Below are 17,579 nucleotides of genomic sequence, written 5' to 3'. Positions count from 1 at the left end.
AGATGATGTGGTTCTGTTGGCTGCATCAAGCAACGATCTTCAACTCTCACTGAAGTGGTTTGAAGAGGTCATGATGTAAATCAGCATGTCCAAATCTGAGACTAATGTTCTCAGCTGGAAATGGGTGAAATGCCCTCTTCAGGTCAGGAATGTGGTCATTCTCCATATGGAAGAGTTTAACCTTCTAAGGTTGATGGACGCGCCACCGTGTCTTGCGTGTACACCATTTTATTAGCCACATAACTTAGTTATTACGTCACCCTCACGCTTGCGGTACCCCTCATTCGAAAATGTGGCAGTAGAGCTTCACCCGCGTTTTTTACTTGAAGTCAATAGACCAAGTAAGGTGGGAGATAATACCCTTTGAATTTGGTAGTTTTATTGCCCTCATAAATAAGCATTAAAACCCATTAAAAATAAGCATTAAAACTTTATACTTAAGACCCATGTAGCGTGTGGCCCCAAAAATAGTCACTTGCCCAAAACTTTTCTTGAATGATGTATCCATGAACCTTGTATTTTTTTTTTTTAATCGAAACAACTAGAGCAAAAGCAGGCGTGGCAGGAGATTCAGAACCTCACCTGCACATTGAAAAATAAATCTTTTTATATTAGGGGTGTGACGATACACAGAAGTCACGTTTCAGTACGTACCTTGGCACGGACATCACAGTTTGTTGCGTGTTCGGTACAACAGGAAAAGCAAAAAGGTTGTTTTTTCTCACAGCATTTGAAAAAGAGTTTGCATACCGTTACACCCTTATGTAGGTGAACTGGAGTGAATTGGAGAATGTGCAATTTTTTTTTTTCTTTTTTCAATGAACCTGCCTGTTAAGCTGCTTAGACATGGAGAATAGGAATCTTGTATGTCTTTATTGTCTGAACAGTTCTTATGTAGGAATTTGATATACTCCAATTGTGGTTGTTCTTATGTTTTATTTAGTAACTATTTATTAACTCACCCATGCAACGACTGGACCTTACCCAGGCCAAAGCAATAATCTTCCTAATACTCTTTCTCCAGATTTTGGTCTTTTTTATTTAAGTGGGGCAAATGATTTGTGTTAAAAATAAACTAATGAAAATTGCTGCTGTAATTTGATTCTTTTAATAAGCCATGTGACTTGCTGTGATCCCAGGTTTGAACAGGCAAGATACTGGTTTGTGTGGCCACAGCGTACACATCTGATCTTGCTCACAGTGGTCCTCACTTTGCTCAGGGAGCTTGTGTGTCTCCTCAGACAAACACATGAAAAATTAGAGGGACCATTGGTGATGTGGACTATGTTTCGGTCCCTCATTAGAGAGAAGTACAATCCAGTTATCTTCACCCAGGAATGTGGGCGTTGATTTATGATGATTTATGACCCTACCTTTGACCTTTGATTGACAGGTTGACCTTTGACCTTTGATTGATGGGTTGACCTTTGATCCCCACCTGTCACCCCCACAATTAAGGGATTACCCGATGTTGCCTTTGACCTGCACCTGTTGGGAAACAAGGGGGGGTTATGGGAAAGTGTGGGTGAGAAGGGAACTGTGTCCAGGCATGTCCGGATGTCCAGTCAAAGTGATGTGCCCTTTGACCTGCACCTGTTGGGAAACAAGGAGGGGTTATGGGAAAGTGTGGGTGAGAAGGGGGAACGTGTCCAGGCATGACCAGGCATGTCTGAACAAAACCCCTAAGAACCATGTGATTTGGGTGGGTGTGGTCTGTGTGTAGGCTAGTTTTGTAGCATTGCTAAGTGAACATTTTTTCGATGAGTAGCAACGAGGAAAGATCAACCATGATCAACGAGACGTGTGTAAGCATTAGCAGCGGTTCATTTTCAAGCATTTGTGAAACTACAGTTGTTCTATTCAAGTAACTTCATTCCATTTACTCCAAAGTACAGCGTCTTTCAAGTAGGAAGTTTGCTTGATCATTTCACCACAGATACTGCAGACAGAGCATCGACTTCAGCCCTAGTCAGCTTTTTTCTGCAACTATAGGTTGGTACTCATATCTACATTTAGGCAAATAATTATGTATTTCAACCGGGTTTAATTCATTCTATTTCACAAAGTTAGCATGCTCTTTATACTTAAAAGTATCCAAATAAGGGTTAGTGACATACCAGTTTTGTTGCTGAAGAGTCTATATCCCCAACTTCTTCCTTGCGATTCCGCGGGCCGACTGATTCGAAACATGTCTCAATACTCGGCGCGAATCTCCGCCCTCTTCGTTAGCTCCCGCCTACGGCGTAATGAAGCATAATGTTCTGGTTATTGAGCAGCAGACCTAAGATACAGTTTCAGAGATTTGCACTGGTGAATGGTCCCGAAGTTTACATTTGAGTTTTCTTAACAGACTGTAATATATTTGATACAAATAAATACCAAATGCTCTAAAATACTGTAAATAGTGTTCTTATTCTTCCATCAGTTAATATAAACATCTATGATGTGAAAGATGTTATAGAATGTATAAGGTAGTAACGTGTAGAACATGAAAAGCATAACATAAAATGTTGAATATGAAAGAGTACTCCAGTGTTATGTAGATATTATGTCAATGTTAATACTGGTAATTCTTGGAGTTTGGGGATTTACTTCCTACTACAAAACACATTGTCTCTAAACTCTGTATATTTAGACATTTATGGTATTGTAACTTTTTCGTTGTTAGTAAGTTTATAAAGAGATTAGTGAGCGAGATGACTAAAGTTATACACTACATGAGATACTAATTCATTTACTTTTTGGGAGAAGTAATTTGTAACTGTAACTCATTACTTTTTAAAAGTAAAATTAAAAACACTGGTTACAAGTTAACTTTTGTGTTTAAGAACGACAACTGCCGTCTTACTATTAAAATGAGCAAACAATAGGACAGTGTCCAACTCAGTTTCATTACAAACGTATTACTTCAAGTGTTCCATTTAAAAGAACCCCAACCATAAGAAAAACAAATGGAAACTAATATCTACTTAGAAACTAAAATTACATGACATAAAATGTTGAATATAAAAGAATGCTGCATCTGAAGCGTTATATAAACGGCCTCTGTTAATACTTGTAATTCAGGGGGTTTGGACGACTTACTTTAAAACGCATTGTTTATAAACTGTATGCATACTTAAACATTTATGTTTATTAATTATTTCCTTGTTAGTATGTTTTTAAAGAGTTTAGTAAGTGAGATGAATAAGTTTATACACACCATGAGTTACCAGCTCATTTACTTTTTTGGCAGAAGTAATTTGTAACTGTAACTCATTACTTTTTAAAGTAAGATGAACAACAGTGGTTACAAGTTAACGTTTGTGTTTAAGAACGACAACTGCCGTCTTACGATTAAAATGAGCAAACATTAGGACGATGTACAACTCAGTTTCATAGCAAACGTATTAGTTCAAGAGTGGTCCATTTAAAAGACCCCCTACCATAACAAAAACAAATGGAAACTAATATTCACTTAGAAACTAAAACTACATGACATAAAATGTTGAAAATAAAAGAATGCTGCATCTCAAGTGTTATATAAACGGCCTCTGTTAATACTTGTAATTCAGGGGGTTTGGACGACTTACTTTAAAACGCATTATTTATAAACTATATGCATATTTAAACATTTATGTTGATTAATTATTTCCTTGTTAGTATGTTTTTAAAGAGTTTAGTAAGCGAGATGAATAAGTTTATACACACCATGAGTTACTAGCTCATTTACTTTTTTGGCAAAAGTAATTTGTAACTGTAACTCATTACTTTTTAAAGTAAGATGAACAACAGTGGTTACAAGTTAACATTTGTGTTTAAGAACAACAACTGCCGTCTTACTATTAAAATGAGCAAACATTAGGACGATGTACAACTCAGTTTCGTTACAATTGTATTAGTGGTAGAGTGTTCCATTTAAAACATCAACTACCACACCAAAAAACAAAATATCGTCTTTGATGTTCAGGGGAGAAAAAAATAAGTAACTTTTAGATTTATAGGTCATTGAGATTACAACATCTGCACGTTACTAACAGATTTCTTGAACTATAAAAAAGTAGATGGATATAAGCTTAACAAACTTCCATCCATCCATCCATCCATCCATCCATCCATCCATCCATCCATCCATCCATCCATCCATCCATCCATCCATCCATCCATCCATCCATCCATCCATCCATCCATCCATCCATCCATCCATCCATCCATCCATCCATCCATTATCTTCCGCTTATTCCGGGGTCGGGTCGCGGGGGCAGCAGCTTCAGCAGGGAAGCCCAAACTTCCCTCTCCCCAGCCACTTCAGCCAGCTCCTCCGGCGGGATTCCAAGACGTTCCCAGGCCAGCCGAGCGACATAGTCTCTCCAGCGTGTCCTGGGTCGACCCCGGGGCCTCCCGCCGGTGGGACATGCCCGGAACACCTCTCCAGGGAGGCGTCCAGGAGGCATCCGAACCAGATGCCCGAGCCACCTCAACTGGCTCCTCTCAACGCGGAGGAGTAGCGGCTCGACACCAAGCCCCTCCCGGATGACCGAGCTTCTCACCCGGGAGTACGGGGTACCGAGCCCCTTGGTAAGGGCTGTTCGGTCCCTGTACGACCGGTGTCAGAGTCTGGTCCGCATTGCCGGCAGTAAGTCGAATTCGTTCCCAGTGAGGATTTGACTCCACCAAGGCTGCCCTTTGGCACCAATTCTGTTCATAATTTTTATGGACAGAATTTCTAGGCGCAGCCGAAGCGTTGAGGGGGTCCGGTTTGGTGGCCTCAGCATCTCATCTCTGCTTTTTGCAGATGATGTGGTGCTGTTGGCTTCATCAAGCCGTGACCTCCAACTCTCACTGGGGCGGTTTGCAGCCGAGTGTGAAGCGGTTGGGATGAAGATCAGCACCTCCAAATCCGAGACCATGGTCCTCAGCCGGAAAAGGGTGGCATGCCCTCTCCGGGTCGGGGATGAGATCCTGCCCCAAGTGGAGGAGTTTAAGTATCTTGGGGTCTTGTTCACGAGTGAGGGTAGGAGGGAGCGGGAGATTGACAGGTGGATCGGTGCAGCGTCTGCAGTGATGCGGACTCTGCGCCGGTCCGTTGTGGTGAAGAAGGAGCTGAGCCAAAAGACGAAGCTCTCGATTTACCGGTCGATCTACGTTCCTACCCTCACCTATGGTCACGAGCTGTGGGTCGTGACCGAAAGAACAAGATCCCGGATACAAGCGGCCGAAATGAGTTTCCTCCGCTTAACAAACTTATTTGGAATATTAATTGAGTACTTTAATATTATTATAAAAATAAATAACATTATTTCAACAATATATATTGTTCAGAAAACATTATTTGAAAGCACATTATGCCTGGTTGAGATGGAGCCTTTTTGGGCTTGTTAGGGGATAGAGAGGAGCCACAAACGTATTGACTTTTATGATAGGGATTAGAGGGGGGGGGGGGCACACACAGCCCCCAGATTGTTTTCTTAAACAGCTTGCTTAGTGGTCCAAATGGGTGTGGCAAGACTTATTTTGTAAAAAGTTTTTGGGAACGATGTAACGATGTGATGAAAAATGTACAACTTATACAGTACATGAGTTACTAACTCATTTACTTTTTGGGAGAAGTCATTTGTAATTGTAACTCATTATTTTTTTTAAGTAAGATTAACAAAGCTGGTTACAAGTTAACTTTATGTGTTTAAGAACTACAACTGCCTTCTTACTATTAAAATGAGCAAACAATAGGGTGGTGTACAACTCAGTTTCATTACAAACGTATTAGTTCAAGAGTGTCCAATTTAAAAGACCCAGTACCATAACAAAAAACAAATAGGAACTAATGTTCAGAAAAATAACACAACATAGAATATTGAACATAAACAATGCTACATCTGAAGAGTTATATGTTAGTATATTTTTAAAGAATTTAGTAAGCGCAATGAATACGTTTAAACAGTATCCAGACCAAATGGACAGCCAGCTGAGTTCTACTAGCCATCTCCACCCCACTGCTAGTACCTGCAAACACCTACAACGTGATAAAACATACATCTGAAAGTGTGAATTTCAACAAGGGGACAAGGAGAGGTTAAAGGTAGGGGCACAAAAAGCAGGCTTCAAAGCCCTAGGCAGTTATGTATTTAAAAATATCTGCAATGATACGATTATCTTGGTATTTCAAAAGATTTCCTGAAGATTACTTTAGTACAGTACGCATTTGTTTTGTGCATATATTCATTAATTTCACATCCTGAAGAAATGAATGTACACCTGATACAGTTGGTATACCTTCTCTTACAAAACACAATCATCTTGTAATTGCATAATAAGTGCTCTTATGCAAACGTTTTCACTTAAAAAGTGCATCAAGCAACAAATACGGTACCTTGAAAAGCATACTGTACATATCTGAACAATGATGAGGGAATATGTTGGACCATTTTTAACCATCTGTCCTTTTGTATTCCAAAACCTACCACTACGTACATACACTTATCTCATACTTGAGTCAATCCAAGTGAACTAAAAAAAAAAAAAAAATCAAAACAGTATATGTTGTGTTACCAAGTTCGATAAAAAAAAAATTCAAATAAGAGTTAGGTAGTTACATACCGGCGTTGTCAATGGCCATGCGTGTTCGCAGTTTGAAGATGAGTCTCCTTTCTCATTGGTACGATTTATTCAAAATAATTCTAAAAACACTTTAGCCATAAAACTATTCATTTAACTTTCTGCTCATAATGAAATTCAATGTAATTGAGGTGGCACTGTCATGACTGATTGTCTGACTGTCATGCATCATTGTGTAAGGTTTGCTTGTTCTTCCCCCTTCCTGTGTGGGGTTTACGACGGGTACTCAGGTTTCCTCCCACATTCCAAAAGCATGCATGTTAGGAGTATTTAACGCATCAAATTGGTCACATAATTTTTTGGGTTATTCGGAAATTAGTCTGGTAACCCTTCCATTTTGGAAGGATCTTTGTGTTCGAGGCATGCTCGTAAAGCCTCCTATTTTACCCATTACATACTTTCCTGAAGACTTAAAGATTGGCATTATTTTTTTTGGTCTTTCTCAAAACTCCTGTTTTTTTTTTTTTTTTTTTTTTAATAAGAGCAACTTTATGTATCTTTTAATAAATTATAATAAAATGTATCCACACCATTTAGCAGTCTAAATTTGTCTTTTGAAAACCTCAGCTGTACACTCTCTGATGTCAGGCTTGTACAGAGTAGTTTTCTTACACACACACAATTTATAAACCTGAATTACTTTTTTGCATGACCACAATAAGTAGGTAAACTTTACAGTTAATTGAATGATACATACTTAAAAAATGACCTGAAGAACCTTCATCAACATGGATTTTTCTTTAGAAACTCAGTAGCTAGGTTCCTGAAGGCATAAAAGATGTACTTTTCTCCTACAAAAGCTTTTGTGTTTTAATTCGAGTAATTACAGATATTTTTAATGCTGTACCCCACCTACTGCCCACAGTAAGCTAAGATAGGCTCCAGCACATCCGCGACCCTCGTGAGGATAAGCGGCATTGAAAAGGAATGAATGTGTTTGTTATCATTTTAATGATTAATTATTTTATGAACTTATTCTAAATCATTAATTTTTATTTAAAAAATGTTTAATGACTCATTATTTTGATATTTTAAATGATCAATTCATTTGTATTTCTAATTATTTTTGATGATTATTTCAAAATTTTTAATGATTTGTTTTTAATTATTTCAAAAATTATTTCTATTAAATTGCGATTTGAAATATAATTTTCGGATTACTTATTTTAGCAGGTGGAACGAGCTGTAAGGTCTGAGTTACGTCGACGTCTGTTTGCCAGAAGTGGGTAGAGTAGCCAAAAATTTTACTCAAGTAAAAGTAGCGCTACTTCAAAATATTATTGCTCAAGTAAAAGTAGTCGTCCAAAAAAAAAAGTACTCAAGTACACGTAAAAAACAATTTTATATACTGGGCAAATACTGTAAATAAACTGGTCTGTCCAACCATCTCGATTGTGTTATGTGCACCTATATCTTAATACATTTTCTAAATGACCACAAATCTGCTGCATTATATACATGGGTTAAATATTAATACGTCATTGGCTCTCTATTGAGGTATCATCCAGGCATCCTCCACTTTATCAGCTGTGAGATTTTGGTGGCATGCCCTGAGAGCCCTAACTAAGTCTTTAACGCAGACTTCGGCTCCACGATTCTTGCGCCATTCCTTCAGCAGCTTTCTGGCAGTCTCGTCCAAATCGTTCGGATGTCTCGTTGAGACGGAATCCAGTTTACTTTCGCTCAGACCCAGCTGTCGTCCTAATCTACGCCAATTACGACCCAAGTTTTCAGCAATCACATTTGCGGCAATGTCCAGCTTAGCTAAAAGGGAATAGGAAGAGAAAAAGGGGAAAATACTTTATTCATTCAATTAGGGGTTTATAGTCCTGCGCGGCTTATTTCTGGATTTTTACAGGCCATTGAGCTGCAAGTATTTTAGTGTAGTAGCATGTGGACACCACATTCCGAAAATTATGGTAATTTGGAGGTATTGAGATTGTCAATTCAACGTTTCTTTGGCATTTTTAATTACGTCAGTTACAAAATTGATCTAAACAGGCTTTTTATTTTTTCCCTAACTTATTTTTTTTTAACATAGTCAAACTTTTTTGGTTACTTTGCATTTTATCAATGTAATATTTAGTAATTTTTCATTTCATTTTGCATGTTCATTTTTAAAATTTTGCATTTATGTGTTAAATTCTTTTTGTTTTACTTCCTTTTTTCTCATTTGAAATCACAATCTTTTTCTATTTTGTGTTTAGTATTTAACAAAAAAGAAACAAAAAAAAAATCTGTACAATGCAATACAAATTACAGGTAGTACCCCGGATTACGAACGAGAATTACCGCAGAAATCGGAATTAACCCTTTAGGTGCCCCTAAATACCCCCTAAACCTCAAAATAACTATCCAAAAACATGTATTATACGTCGTATCAATAAAATTAAAGAAAAAACAAAAAAAGATACTGTACCTGCCATCATTGTTGGTGGATGGTATAAAAAGGTACACTGACGGCTTGTTCACAAGTGGGGACAAAAGAGTTCTTGTTTCACTGATGTTTACTGTAGTTTTTTTCTTTTCAACCACACACACACCGTAGAACACTCTGGCCTGCCGGTGAAGAGACAGGTAAGTCGATGTGACTTATGAATCTTATGTATAGCTTGGTCGAGCTGCTTATGCTAGACCATTGCTTGTTGCATCGCACTCTACATCCTTCGTAGAATACAGAAAGCGACCTGATTGGGTGTGCGCTCACTACAATTAAATTTATAAATTTCACCATTTTAATTCAACGTGTAAACAAATTATTAGTAACCATTAGGGAAGCAATGATACAGTTAAGTTAGGTTCAGTATGAATTTGTATACAAGGTACACAAAAAAACAAAAAATACAAGTGTTATTTTTAAAAATTATTTTGCTAACAAGCAAAAATAACCCCATCATATAAACAATGCCATCATATAAACATGCATTACAGTGCATAATATTTATGTGCTTATACTGCACTACATCATTTGACAATCAACTTTCATAAACAGGACGAATTTGAAGTACAGTGCTTTTAATTTGCCGCTCATTGTTCATCATGTAACCTTGAGTTAGCGCTCTGTGTCCCAGGATCTTAAGCTGTCTGTTGTCAAAGTGAGGTTATTCGTAGCAGCCAAGTCGGCAACAATATATTGGCGGGGTTTGTTGTCATTATCCGTAAAGACAGTCTTTTGGACTTAAAAAAGTCTTTTCAAAGTATGAACGAGTGGGGATAGCATATCAGCTCACCCTAAAGTTTCTGTCTTTCCTCACATACAATGATTCTTGTGCGCCACAGCTCCCACCATACAGACAGTTAGGGAGAGGAGGGAGGCTGCTAGCTGCAGTTTGTTTTTTAAGGCGTAGCTGCGCCGGACATTTTTGCGGGAGAGACGACAAATATAAATTCGGAAAACTACATTTTGGGAGCGTTTCATTTGGATTGAATAATTTTGTGTATCGATTCGAAGAGGGTGTATCGAACGGTTCAATATAAAACCGAGCATTGTTGCATCCTAATTAACCCTGTATGTTTCATGTCTTTTAGGTGTTTGGCTGGTTCAATTCTCTTAGGCATCATTTAAATTATTAAAGAAATCTACATAATCTTCTATAAAAGGATGTCTTAAAAAGGATCATCAGATTCAATTGATAAATGTTCATTCGTTCCAATACCATTTCAATGTTTATTTGGTCCACAATGTTTTGTAATTCGGGCGGAATATCAGGTTAGAAAGAAATGAAAAAAAAATACAAAAACGTAACAGATTCTGAATCAGACAGAATTTCAGGAAAAGAAAGCAAACCTCGAATCAGACATATTCATATATGTGAAAACGTACTTCGTGTTCTTCGATCGTGGCAATCATCGGTATCCCAGGATCTCTTGGAATAATAATAATAATAATAATAATACATTTTATTTGTAGAGCGCTTTTACCAATGCTCAAAAACGCTTGCCTTGCCTTGCCTTAAAACAAAAACAGCAAACAAAGTGAACAGAACAAAACAATAAAGAAAATAATTATAAGTTAAAAGCTAGTTTAAGAAGGTGAGTTTTTAACAGTTTTTTGATTGTGGGAAGTTCTGAACAGGTACGGATGGGTTTAGGGAATGAGTTCCAAATTGTAATAGGATGTGTTTCACTGGGACGCACCGACATTGGTCTTGGTTGTTTGTATCGGTATTGGTCGAATATCGTTAGGGGTAAACAGCAAAGGTGGGTAGTAACGCGTTACATGTTCACCGTTACATTTATTGAATAACTTTTTGAGAACAATGTACTTTGAATCGAAGTTTTACTAAGCTATACTTTTTACGTTTACTTGAGTAGATTTGTCAAGAAAAAGATAGTAATTATGAAGAAACTATTTTCTCCATCAGAAAGATAGTAATTATGAAGAAACTATTTTCTCCATCAGAGGGCATAATGCTTCATTTATGTAATTTTTTTCTCTCGTCTCGTCGGTGTACAGTGTGTGTTTGAGCTCTGTATTTTACTAAATTTATTCTCAATCTAAAACCTGTCAAGTTTTCTTGCAAATATTTGTTTCGCCAATAAGTGGAGCTGTTGTCTCAATAAGGTTAATTGAAAATTTACATGATTTGCGAGTTTTGTTTTGTTTGAGCGCCTTGAAAGGTGGAAAAGCGCTATATAAGTATAACACCATTTACCATTTTTCTCCGTGCATTGTTTTGGTTTTCCTGTCGTCGTTGTGCAACACTTGGGACTATATGGCTAATAATAATTTGTTTACAAGTTGGATTAAAATGATGAAATTTATCAATTTAATTCTAGTGAGTGCACACCCAATCAGGGTGCTTTCTGTATTCTACTAAGGATGTAGAATGCGATGCAGCAAGCAATGGTGTAGCATAAGCCGCTCGGCCAAGCTCTAAATAAGATTCATAAGTCACATCGACTTACCTGTTTCTTCACTAGCAGGCCAAAGTGTTCTACGGTGTGTCTGTGGTTGAAAAGAAAAAACTACAGTAAACATCAGTGAATGAAGAACTTTTGTGTCCCCACTTGTGAACAAGCCATCAGTGTACCTTTTTATACCATCCACCAACAATGATGGCAGGTACAGTATCCTATTTTATTTTTCTTTAATTTGATTAATACAACGTATATTACATGTTTTTGGATAGTTATTTTGAGGTTTAGGGGGTATTTAGGGGCACCTAAAGGGTTAATTCCGATTTCTGCGGTAATTCTCGTTCGTAATCCGGTGGACTACCTGTAATTTGTATCGCATTGTACAGATTTTTTCCCCCCTTTTTTGTTAAAGACTACTAAACACAAAATAGAAAAAGATTGATTTCAAATGAGAAAAAAAAGGTAGTAAAACAAACAGAATTTAACACATAAATGCAAAATTTAAAAAATGAACATTCAGAATGAAATGAAAAAATTACTAAATATTACATTGATAAAATGCAAAGTAACCCAAAAAGTTTGACTATGTTAAAAAAAAAATAAGTTAGGGAAAAAATAAAAAGCCTGTTTAGATCAATTTTGTAACTGACGGAATTAAAAATGCCAAAGAAACGTTGAATCGACAATCTCAATACCTCCAAATTACCATAATTTTCGGAATGTGGTGTCACATGCTACTACACTAAAATACTTGCAGCTCAATGGGCTGTAAAAATCCAGAAATAAGCCGCGCAGGACTATAAACCACAAATTGAATGAATAAAGTATTTTCCCCTTTTTCTCTTCCTATTCCCTTTTAGCTAAGCTGGACATTGCCGCAAATGTGATTGCTGAAAACTTGGGTCGTAACTGGCGTAGATTAGGACGACAGCTGGGTTTTAGCGAAAGTAAACTGGATTCCTTCTCAACGAGACATCCGAACGATTTGGACGAGACTGCCAGAGAGCTGCTGAAGCAATGGCGCAAGGAACTTGAGTACATTTTTTTTGGACGACTACTTTTACTTGAGCAATAATATTTTGAAGTAGCGCTACTTTTACTTGAGTAAAATTTTTGTGCTACTCTACCCACTTCTGGCAAACAGACGTCGACGTAACTCAGACCTTACAGCTCGTTCCACCTGCTGAAATAAGTAATCCGAAAATTATATTTTAAATCACAATTTAATAGAAATAATTTTTTAAATAATTAAAAACAAATCATTAAAAATTTTGAAATAATCATCAAAAATAATTAGAAATACAAATGTATTGATCGTTTAAAATATTAAAATAATGAGTCATTAAACATTTTTTAAATAAAAATTAATGATTTGAAATAAGTTCATAAAATAATTAATCATTAAAATGATTAAAAACACATTCATTCCTTTTCAATGCCGCTTATCCTCACGAGGGTCGCGGATGTGCTGGAGCCAATCCTAGCTTACTACGGACAGTAGGTGGGGTACAGCATTAAAAATATCTGTAATTACTCGAATTAAAAAACAAAAGCTTTTGTAGGAGAAAAGTACATCTTTTATGCCTTCAGGAACCTAGCTACTGAGTTTCTAAAGAAAAATCCATGTTGATGAAGGTTCTTCAGGTCATTTTTTAAAGTATGTATCATTCAATTAACTGTAAAGTTAACCTACTGATTGTGGTCATGCAAAAAAGTAATTCAGGTTTATAAACTGTGTGTGTAAGAAAACAATACTCTGTACAAACCTGACAAAATAGAGTGTACAGCTGAGGTTTTCAAAAGACAAATTTAGACTGCTAAATGGTGTAGATACATTTTATTATAATTTATTAAAAGATACATAAAGTTGCTATTATTAAAAAAAACAAAAACAAACAAACAGGGGTTTTAAGGAAGAAAAAAAAAAAAATTTTTTTTTTTTTTTAAGTTCACTTGGATTGACTCAGGTATGAGATAAGTGTATGTACGTAGTGGTAGCTTTTGGAATATAAAAGGACAGATGGTTAAAAATGGTCCAACATATTCCCTCATCATTGTTCAGATATGTACAGTATGCTTTTCGAAGTACCGTATTTGTTGCTTGATGCACTTTTTAAGTGAAAACATTTGCATAAGAGCACTTATTATGCAATTACAAGATGATTATGTTTTGTAAGAGAAGGTATACCAACTGTATCAGGTGTACATTCATTTCTTCAGGATGTGAAATTAATGGATATATGCACAAAACAAATGTGTACTGTACTAAAGTAATGTTCAGGAAATCTTTTGAAATAACAAGATAATCGTATCATTGCAGATATTTTTAAATACATAACTGCCTAGGGCTTTGAAGCCTGCTTTTTTTGCCCCTACCTTTAACCTCTCCTTGTCCCCGTGTTGAAATTCACACTTTCAGATGTATGTTTTATCGCGTTGTAGGTGTTTGCAGGTACTAGCAGTGGGGTGGAGATGGCTAGTAGAACTCAGCTGGCTGTCCATTTGGTCTGGATACTGTTTAAACGTATTCATTGTGCTTACTAAATTCTTTAAAAATATACTAACATATAACTCTTCAGATGTAGCATTGTTTATGTTCAATATTATATGTTGTGTAATTTGTAATTGTTGAACATTAGTTCCTATTTGTTTTTTGTTATGGTACTGGATCTTTTAAATTGGACACTCTTGAACTAATACGTTTGTAATGAAACTGAGTTGTACACCACCCTATTGTTTGCTCATTGTAATAGTAAGAAGGCAGTTGTCGTTCTTAAACACATAAAGTTAACTTGTAACCAGCTTTGTTAATCTTGATTAAAAAAAAAAAAAAAATAATGAGTTACAGTTACAAATGACTTCTCCCAAAAAATAAATGAGTTAGTTACTCATGTACTGTATAAGTTGTACATTTTTTATCACATCGTTACATCGTTCCCAAAAACATTTTACAAAATAAGTCTTGCCACGCCCACTTGGACCACTAAGCAAGCTGTTTAAGAAAACAATCTGGGGGCTGTGTGCCAATCCCTATCATAAAAGTCAACACGTTTGTGGCTCCTCTCCAACCCCTAACAAGCCCAAAAAGGCTCCATCTCAACCAAGCATAATGTGCTTTCAAATAATGTTTTTTGAACAATATATATAATATAATATATATATTGAAATAATGTTATTTATTTTTATAATAGTATTAAAGTACTCAATTAATATTTCAAATAAGTTTGTTAAGCTTATATCCATCTACTTTTTTACATTTCAAGAAATCTGTTAGTAAAGTGCAGATGTTGTAATCTCAATGACCTATAAATCTAAAAGTTACTTATTTTTTTCTCCCCTGAACATAGAAGACGATATTTTGTTGTTTGGTGTGGTAGTTGATGTTTTAAATGGAACACTCTACCTGTCATATTTGTTTGAGTTCTCAGTTCTTTTTCCTATATTCAGCACCTGATTGAGCCAGATGGGCGTGGTAATGCGACACACCTGTGCTGCATTAGGAAAGCTTGATATTTAAGGAAGCCTGTCACCATCTGCAAGTGTCGGACTATTACATGCCAACCTGCTTGCTTACCGCTGTGTGCATCATCTCGAGTTCTACTTGCCATTTATGGTTGTATTCTTTGTTATCACATTGTTGTGCTAGTATTTTTGTTGGACTTTGCTATCATTTAGTTTAGCCTTTTTCCGGCCCTTGTGCCTTCTCCTTAGTTTACTCGCCGACTAGGTTCGTGCCATTTTTATTTTGTATTTTGTCTCGCGTGTTCTGGCGTGCTCCCTTAGTTCTCGTTTTGTAATAAATACGACAAACTTCCACCTCTGTGTTGGATCCATGCTTAACGGCTTACCGTATCATAACAGAATAGTCGGACCACATGGATCCCACAGACTTGGAGGGTGTTCACAATGCTCTGGCTGGTCACGACCGCATGATCGGTAAACATGAGCAATCGTTGCGCGAATTAGTGCGTTTGATCGGTTCTTTAACCACAAGAATTGAAAACATGGCATCCCCTATACAAACTAGTGCTACTAGTAATATGGCCGCGGCGTCTGAACAATCCACCCCACCGGCGTCATTTCGAGAGCCGGTATTGCCACACCCCTGTCGTTACGAAGGCGTGCCTGGCGCATGCCGACAATTTTTACACCAGTGCTCCCTCGTCTTTGATCAACAGCCATACACGTTTGCTAGTGACAGATCCCGGGTAGCATACGCTATGAGTCTCCTCACCGGTAAAGCAGCTACATGGGCCATGGCGGTAAGCAACACAAGGCCCGCGATCCGTAATTCATTCGAAACTTTTGAGGCGGAGTTCGTGACAGTTTTTGATCATCCGGTTAGAGGCATGGAGGCAGCCAGCCGCCTGCTGGATTTTTTTCAGGGCGATCTGTCCGCAGCTGACTACTCCATTCAGTTCCGCATTTTGGCGGCGGAGTGCGGGTTTGGTAACGCAGCGCTGTGTGGAATTTTTCGGCGAGGGCTGTCTTCTAAAATCAAAGCTGAGTTGGCTTCCCGGGACGAATCTTCAAGCCTGGAGGAGCTGATTTCCTTATCAGACTCTCTGGATGGTCGGCTGAAGGAACGCGAGAGGGAACGGGCCGTGGAGCACCGGGGATATCCGTGGTCGTCGCCGAGGAGCTGCCCGACTGCCATCGGTGAGGACGGCTTCGTTGAGTCAACGGTCGTCCGGGCGCCGTCGCAGAGTCCGGGCTCGATGAGGGAGGAGTCCATGCGAATCGGCGGTGGGCGTCTCTCTGCAGTGGAGCGACGGAGACGGATGAGAGCAGGTGTGTGTCTGTACTGTGGTTTGCCGGGGCACCGTCTCGCCACCTGTGACGTGGTCCCCTCGCGTCGACCTGGATCTGCTCTCCCTGGGGTTCGCCTTCCCCGAGGGGGGACGAGGTTCGTGCACGACAACGTCCCATCAAGTGAGTCTTATCACGGAGAGTTAAAAGAGCAAATAAAACCCCAGGATATTACGAGACTGCAATTACAGGGGGAAATGTCGCATGGTGGGGTTAATATTGGGATTACTGCTCTGATTGATTCAGGGGCAGATGATTGTTTTGTAGACCGGAGTGTTTTAGAAGCTCTCAAATGTCCTTTAATAAAGCTAGCTAGACCAAACAGGGTTTTGGACCTCGATGGGCGCCCCCTGGCGGACGTGAGGTTTATTGCGGCGCCACTCAAAACTAGACTTTCAGGGAATCATTTTGAAATCCGTAGCTTTCTGGTTATGCCATGTAAATCGGCTCCAGTTGTGTTGGGGCTCTCCTGTAAAAGTGCACAACCCTAATATTGACTGGACCAAAACACAAATATTAACATGGAGTACATTTTGTTATTCGCACTGCTTGCGCTCTGCAAGTTTACTTCCCAGCCGAGCGCAAGCGCCTACCGAGCCAATTGATTTGGGGAATGTTCCGGCCGAATACCGTGACCTCAAACAAGTTTTTAGCACAGAGTGTGCTAAGACACTTCCACCGCACCGTCCGTACGATTGTGCGATTGAATTGTTGCCTAACGCACCGCTACCTAGCTCTAGATTGTACCAGGTCTCTAAACCAGAGCAAGAGGCGATGAGGGAATACATCTCCTCTCTTTGGCTGCTGGCCTTATACGCCCTTCATCTTCTCCTTTGGGGGCGGGGTTTTTCTTTGTCGGCAAAAAAGATGGGGGTCTTAGGCCGTGCATCGACTACCAGGGTCTCAATGAGATTACCGTTAAAAACAAATACCCACTGCCGTTGTTAGATTCGGCTTTCGCCCCATTAAAATCGGCCACCATATTCACAAAATTAGATTTGCGCAGTGCATACAACTTGGTCAGGATTTGTGAGGGAGATGAGTGGAAAACCGCTTTTAAAACCCCGCTCGGGCATTTTGAGTACCTTGTCATGCCTTTCGGTCTCACAAACGCACCTGCTGTATTCCAGTCTCTCATAAATGATGTATTGCGTGATATGTTAAACGTTTTCTGTTTTGTATACTTGGATGACATTTTAATTTCCTCAAGAAATGAGCAGGAACATTGCCAACATGTCCGCATGGTTCTACAAAGACTTCTCGAGAACAAATTATTTGTCAAGGCCAAGAAGTGCGAGTTTCACTGTGGGTCAATA

The 17,579-nt window shown here is 38.4% G+C and overlaps 1 protein-coding gene across 4 annotated transcripts in view; it reads left to right on the top strand.

Annotated features, from left to right (window-relative positions):
• Window positions 1-17,579, top strand: part of LOC130914298 (ectonucleotide pyrophosphatase/phosphodiesterase family member 2) — a 221,653-nt gene that overhangs the window by 73,795 nt on the left and 130,279 nt on the right. The gene's annotated exons all lie outside the window — the stretch shown is intronic.

This window comes from Corythoichthys intestinalis, chromosome 4 (genome assembly GCF_030265065.1).
Source record: "Corythoichthys intestinalis isolate RoL2023-P3 chromosome 4, ASM3026506v1, whole genome shotgun sequence".
Classification (NCBI taxonomy): domain Eukaryota; kingdom Metazoa; phylum Chordata; class Actinopteri; order Syngnathiformes; family Syngnathidae; genus Corythoichthys; species Corythoichthys intestinalis.
The sequence above is the reverse complement of the archived record's forward strand: the minus strand, read 5'-3'. Positions and strand labels throughout refer to the sequence as shown.